The sequence below is a fragment of the Abramis brama genome (genome assembly GCF_963993115.1).
Source record: "Abramis brama genome assembly, chromosome: 12".
Lineage (NCBI taxonomy): Eukaryota > Metazoa > Chordata > Actinopteri > Cypriniformes > Leuciscidae > Abramis > Abramis brama.
Genome location: NC_139974.1, coordinates 12,873,612 through 12,887,915, shown reverse-complemented (window position 1 = coordinate 12,887,915; position 14,304 = coordinate 12,873,612).

The following is a 14,304-nucleotide window of genomic DNA, read 5'->3' as shown; positions in this document are numbered from 1 at the left end:
TTAGTTGGTGAATAGCATAGGCTACTATTACACAGTAGCGATAACTTTAAGCGCACCAGAATGAAATATAATATTCAGAAGTAAACAGCATAGCTGACTTACAGATTCAGTTAACATCCACAAATGAAGAAGCGCGTCGATTCAGGGAGCAGTGCAAAGTGCCCGTGCAAAATCAGTTTTTGTGAGCTGATCGCCGTCAAAAAAGTTCAGGAGATATTTCTTAGTGATGGCTGATTTCAACAGTTTCAATCAATATGATAGCATTTTGAAAAAAAAGTGTCATGAATTTATTGCATTTTGGGGGAAAAAATAATCCGTTTTTATAATAGATCTTTGAAAATCCAAATCTGGATTTGAATTTTTTATGATACAGAAAATAGTGGTTTTCATCTTGCCACTTTCTTGGTAAAGAAAACACATTTTTACTCAAATTAATCAAAATGGATTTATCATGTTCTGGAACCAAACTATAATATTCAGAAGTAAACAGTGTAGCTGACTGAGTGTTTATGTCAGAATGTTTATTTTTAAACCACAGCCTTCTTGGGGCTTCTTTGACGATACAACCCTCTAATGTCAGAATGTTTATTTTTAAACCACAACCTTTTAAAAATGATATATTTAACAATATCTTTAGCATTTCTCATCCAAACAACGTTAAACTTGGCACTGCACTTACTCGTGCCCGTGGCAAGACACCGGTCGAATTTGAAATCCATCGGACTAACGGTTCGAGAGATATGTGGTTAACAGACACACACACAGACAGACACACACACAGACAGACAGACAGACGTTTCTGTAATTTATAGATAGATAGATTTTAACTGAATTTAAATGCAAATTCATTTTGTTTACATTTGTTTCACTTTTGCTCGCAATTAATACAATTAAATGTGTGTTTAATTGACTTAGAACAACATAATGATATTGAAAGTATTATGTTCACAGATGTATAAGTAGCTACAATACATTACTATTAGGCTCCTCTCATATATTACATTTTATTTTCAAATATTATGTAGAAAGCTGACACTATGAGTTCATAGACCAAGGGCTGGTGATTAAAATGTCAACAATAAGTTGTACTGGATTATACCGTATGCAGATGTATTGGAAAAATACATTTCAACTGCATAATGCACACAGTATATATTATAGACAAAACACATTTAAAATACATTAACAAATTAATTTTGGACAACACACTTGAGTTGGAATTAAAATCAATTATTTTCCATGTTTTCCATTAAAACTGTTATTTTATATATTAGTCAAATCATCAAAATAAATTCCCTTTAATAACTTATAACTTTAATAAATTTAAAACACTATTGTGATGTGGAAAGATAAGACCCAAAAGCGAAGTGCAGGAACAGTCTCTTTAATTGAGAGAGAACAGTCCAACAGAAATATGTTTCCTCTTCTTAAATAACAGAAAAGTCACCATCAAGGCTGACGCTCTAATAACATGAAACATTTGATTTATTTTTTATTTTCAAAATTTTACATACAAACTGAAAAGCAATTTGCCAATAAAAATACATTGTGAAAAAAGGACTCCCTCTGAAGCTACAAGCTTATAGAACAGGGATCCTAGACACCACCACCCGACATACAGCAGGAACACAACGCTGTGTTAACGCACGCCAAAAGTAAGATCCCATCTCTCAGTCACAGTCCATAGAACCTTCAATAACAATTTCAATACAATGATAAACATATATATATATATATATATATATATATATATATATATATATATATATATATATATATATATATATACACTCGTAACCTCCCTCTAATCCATATACAAGGAGAAAACCCTGTTTGCATGCCCAAAACAAAAATCGCGTCTCTCAGTCATGGTTCATAAATCCTTCAATTCAGCAAATACAATGCAATACAATAATTTCAATATAATCATAAACGATACATAGCTACTCATCACCTCCCTCATATACAGGTAGAAAGTTTCGACCTTATGAATGTCAAGCCTCGAAACCATCGGACGCATAACTCCCCAGTAGACAGTGCTTTAAATTTCTTTTAAATATAGAAAATGTAGTAGATTGTTTTATGTTGTTTTCCAACTCATTCCATATTTGTGGTCCTCTAAAACCTATGCTAAAACGAGTACATTTTAATTTCCTGTATTTTCCTTTTAGAAGCAATTTATTCCTCGTATTTTGTTGGTGAAGGGATGAATATAATGGAATGAGTTCACATAAGTGAGTATTTAATCTGTGAACAACCTGATATATAACATGCATTTTGATAAAGATTATATTCAGAAAGCTTAAGGAGACCATATCTGTGGAAGAGAGGATTTGTAGGAGAAATTTGCTTGGACCAAGAAATCGCTCTTATAGCTTTTTTTTGTAATACAAGTAATTTTTCAGTATAGGTAGGGTATGTATTATTCCAGATAATATTACAGTAGCACAAATGAGGCTCAAACAGTGATCTATATAATGGTAACAAGGCTTCTAGAGGAAGCACACGTCTTATTTTAAAAAAATAGACCCACTAGTTTAGATAATTTTTTTGTTAACTCATCAATATGCTTCCTAAAATTCATAGATTTGTCTATGTGGATTCCCAGGAATTTAGTGTAATCAACTTTATTGATTGATCTATGGTTATATTTATATTACCGTCATTGCATATATGTCTATTTGTACAGAAGACAATATAGGAGGTTTTGGTAATATTCAAGGATAATTTGTTACATTTAAACCAAGAATTGACTTTAGATAGTTGTTCATTTAAATGCTTTTCAAGCTGATCCATGCGTTTATGTGAAACAAACAAACTTGTGTCATCAGCAAAAAGTATTTTATGAATGTCACTTGAACAATTCACAAAATCATTAATATACACAAGAAACAAAAGAGGGCCCAAAATTGATCCCTGAGGGACCCCAAAGTCTATATTTGTAATTCCGGAGTTTGACCCATTTATGTTCACATATTGTTGTCTACCATAAACATAGTCCTTGAACTCGTAAGTGCTATGCCCCTGACACCATAATGACATAACTTTCCAAGTCAAATTTTATGATCGATTGTATCAAAAGCCTTTGAGAGATCAAGAAATACTCCAATACTAAATTCTCCTCTATCAAAAGCATCATTAATTTTTTCAAACAGATCTAAAATGGCCATATATGTACTACTGTGTTTCTGAAAGCCATATTGTGAAGGTACCAAAATATTGTGTTTTTCCAGATATTCCATCAATCTTGAACAGACCACTCTTTCAAGAACTTTAGACAAGGTTGGTAAGATCGATATAGGTCGGTAATTTTGAACATCATTTTTATCCCCAGACTTATATATTGGTATTATTTTTGCCACTTTAGTCAGTTTTGGTACAATACCATACTGTAGAGATTTATTTATTATATAGGCAAGTGGCTCAGCTATCACATTTACTATGGCTTTGAGAATATTACTGCAGATTCCGTCAGCACCGGCTGTATAGGAACATTTCATTTTATTTATGATGTTGGTTACTTCCATTTTACAGGTAGGTTTAAAAAAAGCATGAGCTGGGATAACTATTTTTAAGAAAGGAACTGTAATTTTCAGCCCCTGATGGATATATTTGTTGACACAAATTTTTACCAATAGATGCAAAGAAACTATTGAACTTATCTGGAAGCTCAACGCTCTTTGTCATATTATTTACTTTGGTCTGCATTGCGATGTCTGGGGTAACTGACGACTTTGTATTCCGGCCTAGTATCTCATTTAACACATTCCATGATTTTTTTTGATCCCCAGAAGCTTTTTTAAATCGGTCAGTGTAATAGTTTTGTTTACTTGCTCGTATTAAACTAGTTAATTTATTTTTATATATTTTGTATGTGGCTTCATTTATGCTATTAGGGTTTTTCTGATATTGGTTGTAAAGTTTATTTTTCTTTTGAATAGACTTCAGAATTCCTTTTGTAATCCATAGGTTTTTTTTTACCATTTTATTTTATTGTCCGTTCTGGGATAGTTTCATTAATTGATTTAGTTATTTCATGGATTAAGTTGTTATATGCCTTATTGGGATCAGTAGTGCTATAAAATTCATCCCAGTTTTTAGTTAGGAGATGTTGAGTTAGGTTTGTAAGGGTTTTGTTATTAAGAATTTTTATTTTTCTCCTTATACATGGATCAGCTGCTCTTTGGATCCATTTTGTAAAAAATATAATTGGGTAATGATCTGAGATATACGGAATATACAACACCTGAGTATCAGGATGTAGAAAGTCTCAAACAGAAAGTCTCTTTCCGAGTAGACAGCAGCAAACAGTCAGAGAAAGGGATCAGTTGGAGAGGAGAATGCTCTGGGTGTTCGTCAGCAACTGGACAGAGTGCAGAACAAAAGGTTACAAACGAACAGATTGAAATAGACCTGTGCCTGGCTGGTTGTATGAACGGTCTTGGACTCGGACAGGACTCGGACAGGACTCGGACAGGACTCGGACAGGACTCGGACAGGACTCGGACAGGACTCGGACAGGACTCGGACAGGACTCGGACAGGACTCGGACAGGACTCGGACAGGACTCGGACAGGACTCGGACAGGAGGCAAGGTGAAGCCTCTTGCATGAGTTGAGTACGAAATAATCTGGCAAAGAAGCAGGGAAAAAGGGAAGCTAGAAGTAGCAAACACAATTAGAGAGAACAGAGAACAGGTGTGAAGGAATGAGCGTGATGACAAGTAGTAACTAGAAACAGCTGGGGAAGAGTAAAGGTGAGCTAAGGTTATGTGTGTGTGGGTGTGTGACCAGAAGAGGGAGACAGAGAAGGATACCAGAATGATGACAACTATAAATCATAATTATTTAAAATGTATGTTTAAGTAAAACTTAGTAGACATTACAAAGTGCATTTTTTAAACATGCACTTAAGTGTGTTTATAAATATTGTCATGAAAGTGTTCTTTCTTTAAGTAACATTTAATTAGACATTATTAAAAAGTGCATTTGTAAAAAGTGTACTTAAGTGTGTTTATAAAAATTATGATGAAAGTGTACTTTCTTTAAGTTAAGCTTAATTAGACATTATTACAAAGTGCATTTTTAAAAAAGTGTACTTAAGTGTGTTAAGAAATATTGTGATGAAAGTGTACTTACTTTAAATTAAACTTAATTAGATATTATTACAAAGTGCATTTGTAAAAAGTGCACTTAAGTGTGTTTATAAATATTTTCATGAAAGTGTTCTTTCTTTAAGTAACATTTAATTAGACATTATTAAAAAGTGCATTTGTAAAAAGTGTACTTAAGTGTGTTTATAAAAATTATGATGAAAGTGTACTTTCTTTAAGTTAAGCTTAATTAGACATTATTACAAAGTGCATTTTTAAAAAGTGTACTTAAGTGTGTTTATAAATATTGTGATGAAAGTGTACTTTCTTTAAGTTAAGCTTAATTAGACATTATTACAAAGTGCATTTTTAAAAATGCACTTAAGTGTGTTTATAAATATTGTGATGAAAGAGTACTTACTTTAAGTTAAACTTAAAGGAGCTGTATGTAAGAAATCTATTTCAATTAATCATAAAATGGCCCTGATGTGTCACTAGACATTAAAGGGGTGGTAAAACACCTTTTTTCGAAGGCTTGATTGTGTTTGTGGGGTTCACTATAACATGTGTTCATGCTTAGTTTTTAAAAATTCACATTATTTTTCACATATTTAACCATTATTCTACACTGCTCTGTCCCTCCTTGTAAAAACGGTCGGATGATTTCCTGGTTCTATGAAGCCCCGCCCTCAAAAATACGCAATGGGCTCAGATTGGTTAGCTGGCCCAGTGTGTTGTGATTCGCTACTACCACAACAACTCTTTTCAAAAGCAACATAAAATGGCCTCGCCCCCTTTATGTATTGTGTTCCCAGAGGAGGGGTTTATGTAAATATTGGGCTTAGTGATGTCAGCAAGCCCACAGGAATGTCGTGTAGTCCCTATCAGCCGTTTCTGTAGTTCTTAGAAATTGATTTCTTTAAAAGCAAATATCTCCCTTTGCTTTAAACTTTGAACGTTGTAACTTTGCAGATGTTGTTTATGCTCAAACAGCAACATTACACACTAACTAAAGTTAGAAAAGTGAAATCGTGTTTTACCACCCCTTTAAGAAATCATGTTCATTTCAAATACTTATATCACTGACAACAGTAGTATGGCTAGGATATTGTCATTTAAAAAGTGGACTTGCAGCCCTCGGGCCTGTACCATGAAGCCGGATTAGGTGGCTAGCCAGCTATGTTTTAGCTTAGTTTCCGCCAACCCTGGGTTTTAGGTACTATGAAAGTAGCTCGGCTTTAATCGGTGTTTGTTGCCATGGTATCTTACGCTGCACGGCTAACCTGCTCTGGGCAGGTTATGTTCTGGATTCAAGATCTCAGACTGAAGTTTGACCAATCAGCTGAGAGCAAAGAAACATATAGGTGACGTAACTTATTCCCAGTGTCTGTTGCAATGACTTCAAATCACCTTTTCTTCCAAATCCGATGGACATCTCAGCGCAAATTGTTTGACGAGCACTTCGTAGAGAAAGAGTTTTTAGCCAGACAAAATCCCCTTGCCTTTCCTGATAGTTACTTGTATGAAAGATACCGATTTTCCGCGGAAGGAATGTCTTATCTTTAGCCGCACATAAAGAATTTAACACGTCGAATTCATGCACTTACTGTACCGCAAATGGTATTGCGTTTTTTTTTTTTTTTGCAAGTGGTACATTCTTGCACGGTGACGCTCAGAAGCTAGGGGAAAACACGGTTTGTCAAACCATTCGCAAGGTGGTCCTCGCTCTGCAGGAGTACATGAATAGTTTCATTAATAGTGTTCCACGGACATTTATCGACCATGTCCATAAAAGAGGGCTTTTATAAAATTGCCGATAAGATATATTGATAGGGTGACATCACATGAACACTTTTTTTTTTCAGAAAGCAAATTTCAAATGTACTATACAATATAATACATGTTAAGAATTATTTTAAATCTTTTTTATTATTATTCTGTTAATCTTATGATAGGATTCCCTAGAGTCATTGCAACATGTATGCAGTCTATCTCCACTGCTCTAGGGGAACATGAGGCAGATTATGTTAATAGGAAGTCCTATCACAGCCTTAATGTTCAGGTAGAGATGATGTGAATATGTGAGATGATTATTTTCTGTGAGATGCATCTTTAAATTAATAGTAACATTAACAGATATAACGATCTACTAAACATTTCATCTGCAGACGACTTGTGGTCATGAACGTATGATCACAAGTTTGGATGCCAAATGGTCTGGCTCCAGTGCTTTACTCACGAATTTTCCGTGAGTCTGTGTTGTGTCAGCGCTTTGAGGAAAGCAAGTTAAATTTGGTACAGTACAAAACACTGTTAATTATGACCGCCGCTAGCATAGCTAGCGAAAGCGGTCATATAGGGATTGTCAAAAAAAATTTATTTTTTTTTCCCGTCATCTACTGAATTTTTCGTCAACGATACCAGGGACACCGAAACACCGGGGAACATGAAATTTGGTGGGCATGTAGCCCCACTAGACTTTTACGGAAAAATTTCGTTTGGTCCCCGGGGGCCACTCCCCCCCCTCGCTGGGCCCCCCCAAACCCAAAAAATGCAGTTTTTCCTAAATAACTACCTGAACCGTGGCACCGAGGATGAAGACATTTTTATGGTATGTTGGTCTTAAGGGCCCACATCAACCTAGCCCATAATCGATTGTCAAAGTTTTTTTTTTTTTTTTTCCCGTCATCTACTGAATTTTTTCGTCAACGATACCAGGGACACCGAAACACCGGGGAACATGAAATTTGGTGGGCATGTAGCCCCACTAGACTTTTACGGAAAAATTTAGTTTGGTCCCCGGGGGCCACTCCCCCCCCTCGCTGGGCCCCCCCAAACCCAAAAAATGCAGTTTTTCCTAAATAACTACCTGAACCGTGGCACCGAGGATGAAGAAATTTTTATGGTATGTTGGTCTTAAGGGCCCACATCAACCTAGCCCATAATCGATTGTCAAAGTTTTTTTTTTTTTTTTTTTTGTCATCTACTGAATTTTTTCGTCAACGATACCAGGGACACCGAAACACCGGGGAACATGAAATTTGGTGGGCATGTAGCCCCACTAGACTTTTACGGAAAAATTTCGTTTGGTCCCCGGGGGCCACTCCCCCCCCCGCACTGGGCCCCCCCAAACCCAAAAAATGCAGTTTTTCCTAAATAACTACCTGAACCGTGGCACCGAGGATGAAGAAATTTTTACGGTGTGTTGCTCTTAAGGGCCCACATCAACCTAGCCCATAATCACTCATTTGTGATTTGCGCCCCTCCCATAAAAAATGAAAATGCAATATTATTCTGCTTTAATCGCCCCTATCTTCAGTTGAGATGTTCAGAACTGCACCATATTTCATGTGTATGATTAACTTGACATCCTCTGGGGGTATGCTAAGTTTCGTAGAATTTCATCCATGGGGGGGTATAAAATAAATTAATTTATGTGCACATTTAGTGACTGTACACTCATCGGCCTGTAGATGGTGGTGTTGAGCGAAGGGTTGCTGGTTTAGGATGATACTGTCACGCACACACATGCAGGAATACAAACAAACGCAAGCATGCACACACACTGACATCCACACGCACAGACACACACCCATACACACACATACAAATCTACATGCACAGACACACACACACAAACACACACGCGCACACACATGTACGCACGCATACATACACGCACAGACACACACACACACAGACACACACATACACATACACATACACAAACACACACACATACACACACACACAGACAGACATGCACATACTACTACTTTTTTTAGGTATATACATAAACACGCAATACAGCCAAATTGCTCCATGTCATTTATTTTTGTGGAAAGCCAGTGCAGGCCTGAGCGGTGGTCATATTTTGTACCGCCATGCGGTACATCTAGTTTGAACTGAGATAGAAAAACCTACACAATAACCCCCTATCATCACCCTCAGACAGGGCCACAGCACCGCTTCAATGTGGCCCTCAGTAAAACCAGAGTGAAGATAGAGATGACCTTTGGCCTCCTAAAGGCACGTTTCAACTGTGTTCGGCGCTTCAGAGTCACCAGAGCGGACCACCCAGCTGATGCAGATGCAATCACCATACAATATTACGCTTAAAAAAGCACATTGAAACTGCAGATAGGTCTCTTTTATTGGTTTTGTGGGATGGGAGGGAGAAAGAGAGCAAGACAAAATTGCATTAATAAATATTCATACTAAAGTGTTACTTGGTTAAATAAGTTCACATACTGAGATCAGTTTTATCCAGCTGTTTGATCTCCATTTTTTTTTGGGAGCCTCCTCAGTTCACAGTCCAGCTCCTTTAGTGAACAGTCTAGTTCAAGTCTCCTTTAGTGAACAGTCTAGTTCAAGTCTCCTTTAGTGAACAGTCTAGTTCAAGTCTCCTTTAGTGTGCAGTCTAGTTCAAGTCTCCTTTAGTGTGCAGTCTAGTTCAAGACTCCTTTAGTGTGCAGTCTAGTTCAAGACTCCTTTTGTACAGGGCCCTGACTGAGTCTGTTTCCACCTGAAACATAATTCCACCACAAACATGATCATTACAAGTTTTCTGGAGGCTCATCAAATCACAAAAAGTTCCTTGACTTCCTACAAACACAGGACTGACTGTAATTTATGTCAAGGGTTTTAAGTCCTTACACATTTCTTCTGAAGCCCATTGAGGTAGAGGCTTCAGTTTCTGGGGCAGGTTGTGAGAAATCCTACAATAAAAGAGATGTGTAAGGGCCAGTCCCTTTTTTATGCCACACATTCAAATGTTTGCCATAATAAAAAGCCCATGCATTCACATCAGCAACTGTCTGAGAACACACAGACAGATTGTCTTCATTTCCTCCACCCTAATAAATAAAAGTAGGCCAAAAAGTTAGTTAGTTAAAGTTTATTTCGGTCAACTTCATAAAGAAAAACAATTTACAAGCAAACATAGAAGCAAACATTAAATTACAATGTAAACAATATTTAAAAGAGAGAGAGAGAAAAAAAAAAAAAAAAGTTGATCGACCGAAAAGGTGTCGGCTGAAGCTTATGCTTATTGCGCCGATCCTTTTTGCATAACATTTATTTTATACACAACACCAAGTCCCTAAGTCATCATGCATGCAATAACTAAAAGAAAAAGAAGCTAAATTCATTCAGTTTTGTATAATGTGATCTTTTTTTTTTTTTAATAATTTCTTGAAACTACTAATGGATTTACATATTTTCAATTCATCATCAAGACTATTCCACAGTTTAACCCCCTGAACAGACAGACATCTCTGTTTGACATTGGTTCTGATTTGAGGTTTGCTGAACATAAGTGTTCCTCTGAGCTCATAAGGAGTAGACTTCATCTGAAACAAGTTCTGGACACAGTCTGGAAATTTATTATTTATTATTTTATACATTATTTTGGCTATTTTAAATTCCACCAAGTCGTTAAATTTTAATAGGTTGGAATTCATAAATAACTTGTTTGTTGGGTGATAATAATCAGTTTTATTTATAATTCGTATTGCACGTTTTTGCAGAATAACAATTGGTTTTATTATTGTTTTGTATGTATTTCCCCAGATCTCTACACAATAAGTCATGTATGGCACAATTAGAGACTGGTACAATATGTTTAGAGCCTTTGTATCAAGAATGTGTTTTGTTTTAGACAGGATAGCCAGTGTTTTAGACATTTTTGATTTTATATAGGTTATGTGAGATTTCCAGCTGATCTTGCGGTCAATGATGATACCTAAGAATTTAATTTCATTTACCAGTTCTAGTTCAAATTTATCAATTCTTATCTGGACTTTTGTATTTATTTGTTTATTACTAAATAAAATAAATTTAGTTTTATCTATATTTAGTGACAGTTTATTAACATCAAACCATTTTTTTAATGTTTTCATTTCTGCTTCCACTGAGTCCAGAAGCTGTCCCAAATTCTGATTGGAACAAAATAAAGTTGTATCATCAGCAAATAAAACACAATTTAATTGAGTAGACACATTACAAATGTCATTGATATATAATAAAAATAGCTTTGGTCCAAGGACTGATCCTTGTGGAACCCCACAAGTGACCCTCTGAAGCTGTGACCTGTCATTGGTGAACTGCACAAACTGAAATCTATTCCTGAGATAGTCACTAATCCATCTTTGTGCAACGCCCCTGATACCATATATTTCAAGCTTTTTTAATAATATTTTATGATCAATGGTATCAAAAGCTTTTTTTAAGTCTATAAAAATTCCAACTGAGTAATTTTTATTTTCTATTGCAGAGGTCAGATTTTCAACAAGTTCTATTACAGCCATTTCCGTGGATCGATTTGCTTGGAAGCCATATTGATGATCGTTTAATAGTTTATATTTTTCAATGAAACTGTCTAATCTTGTTTCAAATAGTTTTTCTAATATTTTTGAAAATTGTGGTTTGGTTATAGTTTTCAATTGGTTTGTGAAGTACTTTGGATATTCGCTTTTCTTAGTGTTTCCTTTGATTGCACTATAGTACCTTCCAAGTCTCTTTAATGTTACTTCTGTGTTGCTCTAGTAGATTATTATAATAGGCCTTTTTAGTTTTTCTTAATATATTTACTAGCTTGTTTTTATATAGTTTATATTTGAGTTCGGCTTCCTTTGTTCTTTTTTCTAAAAAGAGTTTATATAGGAGATTTTTCTTGTTACATGCATTTTGAAGTCCTTTGGTGATCCAGGGTTTGGCTTCATACTTTGACTGTTTTTGCATGCTTATAGGACAATGTTTGTTGAATAAGTGAGTAAAAATAGACAAGAATTTATTATAAGATTCATTTGGATCATTAATTGAGTAGACTTCATTCCAAGTCTGTATACTTAATTCTTGTTTAAAAGCTCTAACGGAAACTGCGGTTTTGAGTCGTTTTAAAATATATACTGGTACTCCTTGTTTCTTTGTATTTAGATTCTGAAAAAAACATTGCAGTGTACTAAAGACAGGAAGATGATCACTTATATCATTTATAAGGAGACCACTTTCTATTCTGCTGTCGACTGCATTAGTAAAGATATTGTCGATTAAAGTAGAACTATTTGCTGTGATTCTTGATGGTTTTGTGATAGTGGGAAAAAGACCTAAACTAAACATAGTATCCATAAAATCTCTGTGCTTTTGTAATTTGTGTACATTCAATAGGTCAATGTTAAAGTCTCCACAAACAAAGGTTACCTTTGACATGTCAAACATTTCCACAATTCTGCTGTTAAATGCATCAATACATAACCCTGGAGTCCTATATATACAGCTTACCAGGATTGTTTGCGATTTTTTAACCATTATTTCAACTGTAACACATTCCATCATATTATCTATTTCAATTGTCATATTTTTTACTAATTTACAGTTAAACCCACTACATACATATAAAGCTACACCACCTCCTTTTTTATTAGTTCTATTCACATTAAACAATTCATACCCATCGAGTTTGGTGTCACATTCTCTATTCACATTTAGCCAAGTCTCAGATAAGGCAATGATGTGAAAATTAGGAAATTGTCTCAAGTAGTCCTTAATTTCTTCAAAGTTAGTATACAGGCTTCGACTGTTGAAGTGTATTATTGATAAAGCATTGTTCATTCTTACACTGGATTTGAATAGTTCATTCGTATAATACTCGCAGTGGCAATTGTTTGTATAGAAGTGGTTCTCTGGATCTATTTCATTCTCCATATCATAATTTTTGTGATCAGTAAACTCAAAGCATTTTATGTTCATGCTGCATATATCATTCATCGCAGCGCTGTCAGATGATTTGAATTGATCGTGTTCCGCGTCATCTCTTTCCTCTGTAGTACGAGTGGAGTTTTTTAACAGTTCGGTCATGTTTGGTAGTCTTTATTGTCACGTTCATCAATTGATCACCGAACAGTTTCATGTGATGAACCGTTATGGATTTTAATTCTTGTATGGATCCAAGTCCTGCAGTTCTTTTATCCATATGACTTTTGCGGATTCTGAAGGGCCAATTTGGCGAATCATAACTTTACAATTTCTAGTCCAGGTTGCATGTATTTTGTTTTGTCGTCGGAGAATACGCGCTTGTCGTGCTATATCAGCATTCTTTTTAGTCAAATGTTCATTTATGTACACTCCGGTTCCAGACAATTTTTTTTAGCTTCCTTGAGCAATCCCACTTTGCTTTTACGATTAATGAAGCGAACTATGATATTCGCCTTCCCATTTTCCCTTTTAGGAAAAGTATGACAAGCAGCGATGTCATTGCTTTTAATCGGCATGTTGAGATTGTTGAAAAACTGAATTACTTGTTGTTCTAGTGTTTGTAGTTCGTGAGCCGGTGCATCCGCACCTTTGTCAATGTTCGACGCCGCTCTGGCATACGTTTGATGGCGCGTCTCCAATCCAGTTATTATTAGATCATCCATGCGGGTGTATTGTTCCAAGTCATCAACTTTCCTTTCCAGGTTCATGATCCGTTCGTCCTTTTCTTTAATTATTGTTTTGAGGAGTTTCACTTCGTCCATTAGCTCCATGAGTTTTGTTTGTTGTTTAGAGACTTTGCTCAATTCCTCCGACATAAAGCTCAATGATTTCTTAATTTCCTCCATTTCTTCGACTTTCATTTTTGGCGGCATTTTCTTTTCGTTTAGTTTGTACAGCTTTGATTCAATTATTTAAGAATCTTTCAGGTTAATATTCAAGAGGTTTGAGCAGCGTCTAGCTGACATGCTGCGTGTTGCATGCTGCGTGATTTCCATTCCCAGTCAAAAGCATAACTGTTGTAAAATTGCCATATTTAAAACTTAAAAAAGTAGTAATGTATTGCACACGTACCCAGTGTTACTTGCTTAGAGGAGCCAGCACCAGGGTCAGATTGTACAGCACCTGTAATCCCATCCATAATCGGCCGTCCCTTATTGCCTACTCAGAGCCAACTCCTCCGCCACAGTGTATTCTGGTTTTCTGAATTTAACTCTTTATTTCTGTTTGCTGCAAACAAGTGTTTGTGATAAAATGTTCACAAAAATAATAAAAGGTTGTGGTAAATACTCACCACTTTAAATTATATTTTTATATTTTGTCTTTATCTGCTGCCAAGAACATTTGGAGTTGGGGTTGCATCTAAAAATCAATGAATATTAATCTTTCTTAGTACATGCACATTTTTATATATTATAAAAATAGGCTACAGGCTATAATACACGTAATAAGCTATACAT